The 12,056-nt window shown below is 47.5% G+C and overlaps 1 protein-coding gene across 1 annotated transcript in view; it reads left to right on the top strand.

Moving 5' to 3' along the window:
• LOC119449550 (uncharacterized) overlaps positions 1–2,528 on the top strand; it is a 39,482-nt gene extending 36,954 nt beyond the window's left edge. Inside the window, exon 6 of the mRNA XM_037712742.2 lies at positions 1,779–2,528. The gene's annotated coding sequence lies outside the window, so the exon portion shown is untranslated. The remainder of the gene's footprint in view (positions 1–1,778) is intronic.
• Positions 2,529–12,056: the final 9,528 nt, after the last annotated feature.

Raw genomic sequence — 12,056 nt, 5'->3', positions numbered from 1 at the left:
TTGTATACCTCTCATTAATATTCTTTTTCAAAAATTTACCTTGTACCGCTGCCTATTATTTTAAGAGATCAGGTCGTCTCCATCTTTTCCCTGCTTTTTTCCACCGTAGATGCGCGGAGGTGAGCGCCACCTGGCGGTACCTCAAGGAACCCAGCAGCGCGTACCTCCCGTTGATTGGCTGTGACCACGTAACTTTTTGTATCATCTCCGGCCACGCCGCAGGATTTTCTGCTTCATGAGCCATATAAACCCTTTCCCAATAATAAAAAGATGACATACTCGCGCGAACTGCCATCTCCGCTCAAAAATTTGGAGGACTCTTAAGCTTCGCCTTTAAGAGTGGAACGCGATAGCATTCAAAGATCCCTGGCTGCTTATCAGGCTTTTTTCTCGTATATTCAAATTGCTATCCGAGGCTATCACGTGTGTAGGTTGTGATTAAGTCGTACTTCATGATTTTTCTGACGGATTTTACTTTAAGAAATTCAATTTTTGTTCAGTAGCGCCTTGCGCCACGCGAAGGGCCTGCCCGGTCGGGGTTGTTTGGGATGTGGTTCGGCATGATTATTTCCGCCAACGACGCCGGCGCTTACACTGACGCCAGATTTTCTGCGACGCGGGGCTCCTTAACGCTATCGCGTTAATACTCGATCGCCTGCAGACGATCATACGCTTTGCTCCGTGCTACAGTGAATGATGGAGCAGCGGATGCTCTTAAACATCGACCCATCTCTTTCAAGTGTAATCAAATCAGTTTTACTTCCTAGTGCACATACTGGATTGTCATTTTGGACTAAAATCTACATAAATAGCTTGGCGTGTCCCAAAAGAGCTTACAAGGCCATAGCAGAAAAAGCAGTACGTAAACAGTTACGTACTGTTGGCACAGATAACAATAGCTAAAAGCGAACAAATGCTGGAATTGCTGAAAATGTGAGTGCCGACGAAAAAAAAAATGAATAAGATAATTTCGAATTTTCTCCGCCAGAGAAAACGCAATAAAGGTAGTTATTATTAGCAGTAGAAACACAACTTTTGCCTCGTTAACTCTACGCCGCCGCTCACCACAACTCAGCTTTCAGAGTTTAGGGTGACAGGAAGTATATTCAAATAATTGCTACAGGACGCCGCGTACGCACTTGTCCAGACCGCTGCTGTCGAGATGCGGGCCAGGCTTAGCACCGCGCCTTTTCGGACATCCGTGCGTCTCGAATATCTTATAAAGCGGTTTATGGTTACCAACGCAAGGCACTAGTACTTCACCAGTTCTTTTTTAAATGTATGCTAACCTTCCGGGCGTTCGCTATTTCGCCTTTACATATTCATTCATTAAACCACCAGCCACGGGTCAGCAGCGAGTCTAACCAGCACCAAAACATCGAGAATGTTCCCCCATCCGTGTCTCTATTTGTATAGTCATCACATTCGCTTTCAATTAGGGCGACCGAAGTTCACAGCGTTGTGTCGGGCGGACTGCTTGGCGAATGTAGCCCACCACTTACTGAAGGTCTCACATTCACTGCGCGCTGCTTTGAACGCTTGTGCGCGTCGCCGTGTCTGTACGCTGATCGTTAAAGGTCGTCAGAACGCAGTCGTTAATATCGTGCGAAAATCTCTTAGGCAGTAGCTTTTTCGGTATATGTGCTGGATGTAGTCAACCAAATAGAAATTGAAAAGCTGTAATACTATCGGTTTCAATAATGCAACTCGGAACTCGTTTATGTCGGAACTCCTGAAGGTTCAGTTACTTCGTTTAATACAGATTTGCTTCATTTCAGGTTTGACAGTCGAAAGATGCGAAAAGTGCCGCAACCCTCCAAGTGGATTCCGCACTTCACCGAAACTTCTAGCAACGTCAAGCTACAGCGGCTTCGTTGACATAATGGTGGCGAACGAACGAGCTGTGTCAAGCGCTGCTACTGAGAAAAAAAGAAAGAAAATTAGAAGACCGTGCCACCACATTTGGGCGCAGCGACGTCTTCCCCCAGGGACTACTTTACAGAACGCTGCACCTGCGCGCACACGCAGAATTACGGGGCATCCAAGGATGACGTCTCTTCATTCGCCTGCCCACGATGTATAGTCCACTTCTTCGCACAAGCACTTACATGTAAATACGTTGCTTACGCTGCGTGCACGTGAGACGTTTTAACCAGGCCGAAGTCAGCGAAATTTTTCAGCAGGAGAGTGTACGAAAGGACAATCGTGACATTATATACGACACTGAGGCCGACACCCCTGTAGGCAATTCTGTTGGGACTTAATTTCTTGGAAGCATCAGTTCAGTTCCAGAAAAATGGCCAAAATGCATGCAGCATCAAAGTAGCCATGAAATTTCGTTAAAGTACTATGCTATATCAGTCCTCTGGATTCACTTGAGTCACTAGCGACCATATGGTTACGACAAACCAGACACACGTTGTTCGTGAAATGAACGTAAAAGCTTTGTAGCACGGTTCTCCCGTGGCCACACAGCCCTCGACCCTTTATATGGTGCGGCGTCGGACACACGGCTACGTGTGTATATATAGTCAATAGGGGAACAGCGCAAAAGAAACACGACAAGAAGACAAGAAGGGAGACACACACCAGCGCTCTCCCTGCTTGTCTTCTTGTCGGGTTTTTTTTACGCTGTTCGTCTATCGAGTATGTACCGACTAGCCCAAGCCTCTACGGTCTTGCAGTGTATAGAGTGCCCGTGCGACACAGTCGCATAAAGTGCAATGAACAGCCGTTTGTTTTAGAACGGCCTATATCGACCCAAATGTGCTATACGCGATTGTCTTATCGCCAATGGAGTCAGTTGGCTTAGTTAAGAACCACACGCTGGTAAAACCGTGCGATTCGGTTATGACATTTGCAATAACCTTCAAAGTGACTGAAGTCGGCTGCCGTCTTTTAGAAGTGCATAAGCACGGCCTCACTGTTACAAAGTATAGGTTGCGGAGTCAGAGTATGCATATATCTTTAAACATGAAAAGACACAAATAAAGGGGCAATGCCTGCCAACTTGCCTCACAAGCTCATTATGCTGCCAGAACCGGGCTGTAAGCGACGTCTCTTTGGCGTGATGGGGGTCGCCTGCATGTCACGGAGTTAGCACGCAGCAGTGAGGACCAGACCCTTGGATGCGCGCACCAGGTAAGATGAACGTGAATGTGCTATATATCAGCGCGTGCATAGCCACAGTTCAGAACGTATGCGTTATTGAAATGCGTTGACTATACCCGGTTATTCTTTAGCTAGCAGCTTCGATAACAGGTTGTAACAAGCGTTAGAACGAAGATGCGGTGGTGCCACTTTGAGTCACATCAAGAAGACCAGGCCAGTACTTGCAGCAGCACACATGTTGATGGTGTAGCCGAGCTTTCAGCATGTCCTTGGCTTGATGAGCAACCGGCGTAGGAAGTCGCCGGCTTAAGTTTAATTAAAACAAAATTGTCGCAGTTTCACCCGAAAGGCGAAGCATCAATTGCGATAGTAAATTAGTAGAGAGCTATACGGAGTAAGGATAGTAGTTTTATCAGTTGTATAAATTTGGACATGCAGCAGCACCAGCAATGCGCAGAACTGTTGTCGACGGCGTCGGAGTTATGCCCGCGTTAGCCCCGAACGCGCGCGCGGCGTTGTTGACTGTGGCCGGTGCCTCTGGGGGCGGCTCGGAGGTTTTCGACGAGATCAGAACGGGACACTCGTCGAGCAGTGTCGGAAGTCTTTACCACCTTCTCGCCTCGCAACGTTTTTGTATAAATAGGCATTTGGTACCGCAGCTAAACGTTGCCTCCCGTCCCCCCCACGGTCCTTCGCGCGACGGAAGAAGAAGAAGAAAAAAATGTCACAGTTTCGCCCTAAGGGCGAAGCAATGAATGCGATAGCAACACAGCAATGTCATACGAAGTAAGGTGAGCGGCTTTGGTAGCAACAACACGCAGAACTGTTGTCGACGCCATCGGCGTTTTGCCCGCGTTAGCTCAAAATGCGTGCGGCGTTGGTGACTGTTGCCGGAGCCTCTGATATAAATAGGCACTTGGTGCCGCAGCTAAACGTCGCCTCCCTTCCCTCCCCCTCCCCCACGGCCTCTCGCGCGTCTGAAGAAGGCGCGTTTGCTCTACATATATGGTGATTGTAAAGGAGAAAAGAGACGCCTACTTCAGCAGGCGCTGAGCCGTGCTCCCTCAAGGGCTGCAGAAGATAGCGCCAACCTTTCCCTTTCCCTCAAGAACCACTTATCGCAGGCCTTAAGCGAGCACGGCGCAGAACGCGCGTTTGTTCTCCGCCGTGCGTTCACTCCCCGTGAAAGACGCGCCCCTCGCGCCCTTTCACTCGCACATACAGCGTTCGGCGCGCGGCGACGATTTCATCTCCAAATGACGTCATACGGAACCTCACGGCGACGGCGACGCCGACGGCAGAAATCTGCTTTTGAGTGTCCATATAATTGCTATCGCAATAAAACGTGCAGTACTCTCTAGTAAGGGAGAGCGGCCACAGCGTCTTACGCAGCCATTTACACATGTCGGAACGTGCACCGCGTTTGCCGACGCCATCACATGACTGCCGAGAGAGTATACCCCCCGTATTCATAAACGCTCCTAGACTTGAACTTGACTTGCAACCGCTTTGGGCAGCGCGTTCGAAACGCGTTGAAGGTAAGGCGGAGAGGCCACAGCGTCTTACACCAGCTTCTTACACGGGCCGTAACGCGCTAGCACAAACGCGTTAGAAACGCGGCCTTTCGTTAATGTTGGGTATTTATTGCCATCGTGGTGCGTGTGTCCATGTCCGCTTCGTGGCGTAGTGGGCTAACGCCGCGCGCTCGAAGCGAGGGGTCCCTGGTTCGATTCCGCGCTACGGACACAACAATTTTAGGGGCGAAGCTCCTTATAGCAGCACCCGTTCCGTCCCCGTCGTCGTAGTAGTAGTGTGTAACCAGTCCTGAGAAAAAAGATTCCGAAGTTGTGTCCGTAGCGCGGAATCGAACCAGGGACCCCTCGCTTCCGAACGCGCGGCGCTAACCACTACGCCACGAAGGTTTTTTTTTTTTTTCTTTATTGCACTACAGCACGAAGCGCACATTGACACACGCACCACGATGACAATAAATACCCCAACATTAACGAAAGACTGCGCGTTTCTAACGCGTTTGTGCTAGCGCGTTACGGCCCGTGTAAGAAGCTGGTGTAAGACGCTGTGGCCTCTCCGCCTTACCCCCGTATTCATAAACGCTCCTCGACTTGACTTGCCACCGCCTTGGGCAGCGCGTTTATGAATACGGGGGTTATACTCTCTCAGCAGTCATGTGATGGCGTCGGCAAACGCGGTGCACGTTCCGGCATGTGTAAACGGCTGCGTAAGACGCTGTGGCCTCTCCCCCTTACTAGAGAGTACTGCACGTTTCTAACGCGTTTGTGCTAGCGTCCCCTTAAGCGGGAGATGGTGCAATTATAATGAAGGGCGCTGTTATAAAATAGGAATGACGTCACATATGGCGCGTGTCATTGGTGGAAGTCAATCGTTCGATTTAGTGCGGCGAGACTGGGCGAATTACACGGAAGATTCACGGTTTACCGATGATTCCCTCCGGAGCTTCGCCCACTCATCATCATTCACCCCGTGGATATGCGGTGTTTTTTTTTTTTTTTCGTTCATTTTCCACACAAAGCACTTAAACTCTATTTAACTTCAACAGTGTAGTGGTGCATGGAGCTTACCCATCTTTGAGCGTTTCTTTGTGCTTGGCCAGCAAGATAATGCAAAAAAATTTGTCGCAGTTTCACCCGAAAGGCGAAGCACCAATTGCGATGGAAAATTAGTAGAGAGCTATACGGAGTAAGGATAGTAGTTTTATCAGCTGTATAAACTTGGACATGCAGCAGCACCAGCAACACGCAGAACTGTTGTCGACGCCGTCGGCATTTTGCCCGCGTTCGTACCGAACGCGCTCGGCGTTTTTATATAAATGCGTATTTGGTGCCGCAGCTAAACGTCGCCTCCCCTCCCTCCCTTCCGTCCTCCACAGTCTTTCGCACGACGGAAAAAGTTTGCTCTCTATATATGGAAAGGAGGAAAGAGACGCTTAATTCTGCAGCCCTTCAGGGAGCTCGGCGCATTACCTTTCCCTTTCCCTCAAGAACCACTTACCTACCGGCGCAGAACGCGCGTTTGCTCTCCGACGTGCGTTCGCTCACCGTGAAAGCGTGCGTCCCTCGCGCCCTTTCACTCGCACATACAGCGTCCGGAGCGCGGCGACGATTTCATCGCCGTTGACGTCATACGGAACCTCACGGCGACGGCGACGGCAGAAATATGCTTTGGAGTATCCATATAATTGCTATCGCAATAAAACTGACGTATCAAACTCATCAGCGCGGCCTAGCTCCGGTGCTAGAGTCCGGGAACGGTATTACGGTAACTGCTCATGCGCAGAAACGCGGTAAATGAGCCCGCGCAAGGAAAGAACGTAAAAAAAAGAAACGTTATTCGCATGGGTACGCGGGCAATAGCACCATGCTTGCAAGAATAAGAGTAACGAAAAAAGTAAATTACTCGCGCAGTCAAGTGAAATACTTACGTGCGTGCAGTGACCGCTTCGCTCACCATGTACGCGCTTTTCGCTCACGGTCAATAGTGGTTTACAGCTATATGCATATGTATTTATTCGAATATTTTTAGCCACGACAATATTTTATTATGAACAGAGCAGAGTGAGAAGGTGTAAGGGAAGCAAGAGAAAGAGCAAAGACGGCCCTAACGCCGCAATATTGTTGGCTTATTTCGCTTCAGAGATTGCGTGCACGAACAATTCTTGCTGTACGCTACCTCTTCAATACAAACTTCGCGCATGATGGACGTTAAGGTTCACCGTGAGCGAGGCTTTTTTTTTCAAATTCAGACATTCGAAAGAAAAGTCATTCGATATCCAGCCAATAGCTAAACAAATATCTTTTTTCTACATTGAAATGAATAGATAGCTACTGCTGGCCTAGCCATTTAGTAATTTGTTATGTAAAAGTTATTACTGCAATAGCCTTGTTTTAATAATCCGTGAATCCTCTCTAAAATTACCAACATGTAACTTCTCATTATATCATAGTTATTTCGTAACATGTGATTTTTTACGTAAAGTAACAAGCATTCATGGCGCGTGACGATGTTTGTGCTTGTATTATATTGAGTGGAAAATCGTCTTGAAAATTACTGTCTTTGATGCACTACAAGCATCGCTATTGATTCTACATATCCTTAAAATAATTACCTTCCATAACAGCAAAAAATGAAAAGTTTATGTTCTGGTGATTTGTTGCCTCTTTCATTACGTAACTACAAGTACGTAGTTATTGATCAGTATGTATATTAAATATGCTGTGTACGAAACAGCGAGCATATGCAATAAGTTTTCCTAAAGTTACTTTCATGTTAAGATTTTCTTAGTGTTTGCGCTCTTGCAACACAAGAAGGCGAAAGACGAGTTGCACATACGTAATCCATCATGTTCGTTTTCTGACGTTTGCTCGTAATTATGAAATGAGGCATACGTATACAATGTTGCACAGTTAGCGTTCCATTTATTTTGGTTTGTCTTGTTTTTTGCCGCGTATATTTCTCGCGTACCCTTTACCTATACACGCCGTGCTATAGCTCAGTGGCTTTGGTAGGTTCTACTGCTAAGCTCGAGGACGCGGGTTCGATTCCCAGACACGGTGGCTTACATTTCGATGGAGGCGAAATGCATACAACACCCGTGTACATAGATTTAGGTGAACGTTAAAGAACCTCAGGTGGTCGAAATTAACGGAGCCCTCCACTGCAGCGTCTCTCATAGCCATATTGTGATTTTTGGGTGTAAAACTCCAGAAGTTATCATTACCATTATTACCCTTTACCTGTGCTTTCAGTTCTTCATGATATATGGGTAAGTTCGACACGTTGAGATCGAGATTGGCATTCAACACGTTTTTATCGTCACACGTATACCCACCGTATCAGAGGGATTTCCGGCCGTCGTCTTATGACCACACGTCATATTGTTATCGTTAATCGTGACGTGAGTGCAAGTATGTCAAGTTACTAATGCCATGACCCACCAGTCATCTTAGTCACACATTTGTGCCTTTCCACACTATACTTTGGTATATATACCAAGTGAACGAGCTGCGAGAGTTACGCGGTTTGTATTTATTTTTGGTACCGCGGCATCGGCCAACAGACACATTCCGCTTCTCAAAAGCCCAGTTAAGGATTTCGCTTTAATAAATAAACAAGAGAGCGCGGGATGCCGTCTTGTAAAGCAAATCGAATGCATGAAATAAAAGAAAGGCAACGATAGGGTGTACGTAAAAGCGTTAGCATGAGCTATAGCCACATCTGCTACGTTCTCTTGGTTATCCTCGCGATCTCCAGCTTATTTTCTTCTGCAGCACGTTCACGTTGCTCATTCCTCGCATAACTAAATGAAGTAAGTGCGCGGAATGTGTTACTCAAACAGCCGCGTATGCGCGGACCAAGCGAGCTACAAGGAAATACACAAAATACCCGTATTCACAGCCGGCAAACGATTTCTCTGTGCGGTTAGTCACTGCGGTATTACCTTGTGGTGATGTGGTACTTAATATATCCCAAATTATTCGATGTTGGCTAATAGCAACCAAAATAACAGGCTCATAGCAGACGCCCGCCGCCTTGGCGCGGCTTCCGCAGCGGAGAAAGCCCACGGGTCCGGTACAGCAGCGCCGCGGCGCGGGAGTTCACACAAAAAGGTCCTCGCTCCTCCCATGCATTCGCGCGGCGCTTTAGACACTCTCCCATATTCTAGGTCACTCTACTCTGGTTTACCCGAATGCGTTCGTTTCTCTTTCTCTGGCTGTGTTCCAATTCTTTCCATCATCGTAGACAGTCTACTTTGACGTCTACGAAGACAGCCAAGACAGCTTCGAGGCCAAGTAATGGAACGCGTTTCGAGCCGTCTGGAAGACGCTTCTGCGACGTGACGCCACCTCGCGGCGTCAAAAAGAAAGAGAAAAGCACACATTAGTTCTGTATTTTAAGTATTTTCGCCTGCGAACCTATGAAAAACATGATGTGACTTACATTTAGGGTATAGAAAAGCGTGTCTACGTTTTTGTGTGCGCAAACAACCTTTCCGTTGAGTTTCTACGTCCTGCTCAGTCGCCATCTTGTTTAGTCAGGAAAGTAGCCTGCATCGTTCTTGACTTCGATGCTGTCTTCGCGATGCTGTCTACTTTGACACCTTCGTGAGAATTGGAACGAGACTTAAGATGGCCGCCGTCCGCTTAGCTGTCTATTTAGCCGTCTAAAGCGAGTATTGGAACACACCCTCTCTCGTTCCCGACGCGCGCGCTCTCTCTCTCGTCCGTACCTAAGGGGCACTGCGGTGCACAAGGGCGTTCGTTCCCGACGCGCGCGCTCTCTCTCGTCCGTAGCTCTGGTTTACCCGAATGATCCCCCGGTGCTTCGCCCACTCATCATCATTCACGTCGTGGATATGCGGTGATTTTTTTTTTTTTTTTTTTTTTTGTGCGAAAGCCAATGTGCGCATGTCCGAGTTCCATGGTGCGAGTCGGCTTCAGCACGTGTTTTAGCATGGTAAGTCATGTATATGCGCCGAAACAGTGCCTTTCAGAGACGTGAGTGGACCTGGCTGGGCTGACATTGTAACGAGGGCTTATATTAATTTTTTTTCGCGAACGCCTTTATGGGCATGTCTGTTATTTATGGCGTGAACTGACGCCAGCACGTACATTAACATGGGGAGAGATGTATGCGCCGAAACAGCGATTTCCAGAGAAGTGAGTGGACCTGGCTACGTCGACATCGAGCGCTTTTTACAGCCAATGCAGGAGAATCGAACAACGAAAACATATACATTTTAAAATTTTGGTGTCAGTGGTCCTTTAAAGCCATCACGCAAGGGTGACATTAAAATCAACGGATTTACGAGAACCCATTCACATTAGAACTGAAGGCGTACATCTCAGCTCAGTAGGAAGAACCTGTAAAATGATACAATGCAAGACCTGTACACCAATGACGGCAGTTATTATTGACTAAAATATAAATCACTTTTTTTTAACAAATGCGAGAATTGCATCTCGTCAGTGGCAGTTACAAACGCGGAGTGGTCCCGTTCTGTGATGAACAGTGCCTCGTTACAATATGTAGAATTTCACCTGCGTACAGCCTTATCCTGACAGCGCACGGCTATTGCTGAGAAATCAGAATTTCACGAAAAAAAGGCCCACCAGCGTTTTAGAAGAATCAAGTTAATTACTCCCATTACTACATGAAGAGTTTTTTTTTCTTCGCTTATGTTCATGGCTTGCGCATCTAATGTAGCGCTGAATGAGACATAATGATATCGTTTATAATGAATGTCATTTGTTGCAAACGACACTAAAACTTCCATTGTGACATACGTACGAATGTGGTATGCTGCATTGTTGACAGGAGTCTCCGCAGTTGTAAACTTGGCGAGGAAGCCTCGCAGTTTCCTTGCTGCGTGATGAATCGATATTTCAAGTCACCGCGTAGTATTCGTAGTAATTTTGGAAACATCTGAAGCGATAGGGCAGCGGACGTCGCGGACACAATGCGGTAACGGCGGAATACGACGAGTCAATGGTTTTGGTGCTACGGACAAGCGGGATTGTCCAAGCCTATTTACGGTGACCTTAAAGGAACACCAAATAGAAACGCTTCGGTGAAGCATTCTTTTTCTCTCTCTTTTTTTTACCCCAAGAGTTAGCTTGGTTTGTTGAAGTATGCTTTTCAACACACGACTTCCATTTACTTGACGTAAAATGTTTGAGGGGCAAAATTTCCTTTCTTATAAAGACACTCGAGGCCCGTTCCAATTGACGACGCATGCACGGCTCGCGCGCAGTGTTGAAGGTCACGTGATCTGCTGCGGGTGCCACCACCGAGCCGAAGGGCGAGCATGTCGGGGAAATTCTTGAAGGCTGGCTGCTTAATGCGCGTTACAGTTACTGCATAGGCCCCGGGAGCACACGCATAAAAAGATTAAGACGCGCTGGCCTCCCGCGCGTCCATTGTCAAAGGTCACGTGATCCGCTGAGCTTTGGAGGCGCAGCACAGTTCAAATGGTGAAGGGAGCGGAACCATGCAACAATCGCTTTTGCTCCCGCTAGCGGCGCTCACCCTGGCGAGTGCTCGCGAATCATCGAGTGAACTCTCGTCACGTGTGTGAACTCGCTTCACGCACACAAAACCATACGAGCGTAAAATATAAAATCCCCTCCTTTCAAAAAGAAGCTTCTCTCTCCTGTTAGCGCGGAACTGATAAAGCGATACTGAAGACGAAAGTTAAGCTTAGCTGGATTGGTAAATCACACTTCCGGAATGTCAGTGTTTCGTGTAATAGGTCTAATTTGGTATCGCTGTTCAAGCGAGAAATGTACTTTTTCTTTTATTTCCCGCCCGAGTCGCTGCGCCGGTCCACCAGTATGACGTCACGGATATCAAAGCGTTTTCATACCTTCGGTTCCTTTAGAATGCAATATAAACATTGATATTTGGTAGACAGTCGCATGACGTCACGAGGAGCAAGCACGGCAAGTTCAAGCCCTGCCATTTATTTTTGCATCTTTCCCGGCACAAGCGAGACTCCACTCACGGTAAGACTGACGTTTCTGACATTCCGGAAGTGTGATTTATCAATCCAGCTAAGCTTAACCTTCGTCTTCAGTGTCGCTTTATCAGTTGCGATAACAGCAGAGAAAAGCTGCTTTTCGAAAGGCCGGGATTTTTACCAGCGTGCACACCACGGCTGACGCGTTACTACGCACAGCGAGAGAGAAGCGGATTAAAAGATTCTAGAGAAGAGGAGAGAAAAAAAAAAAAAAGAGACGAAATTAGAACTTTAAATGAACTATACAGATGCCGCGCACTGTGAGAATCGACGTCACATGCGAAGCTCTGTGGAGGTAACTGGCTATATATGCAGCGTCGTCGGGGATCTCTCTCGTCTGTGGCCCACTCGAGCTTTTGTACCAACTAGGGTGAATCCCGCCGACAGACGC

This window comes from Dermacentor silvarum, chromosome 4, assembly GCF_013339745.2.
Source record: "Dermacentor silvarum isolate Dsil-2018 chromosome 4, BIME_Dsil_1.4, whole genome shotgun sequence".
Lineage (NCBI taxonomy): Eukaryota > Metazoa > Arthropoda > Arachnida > Ixodida > Ixodidae > Dermacentor > Dermacentor silvarum.
This window is presented reverse-complemented; position numbering and strand designations above follow the sequence as displayed.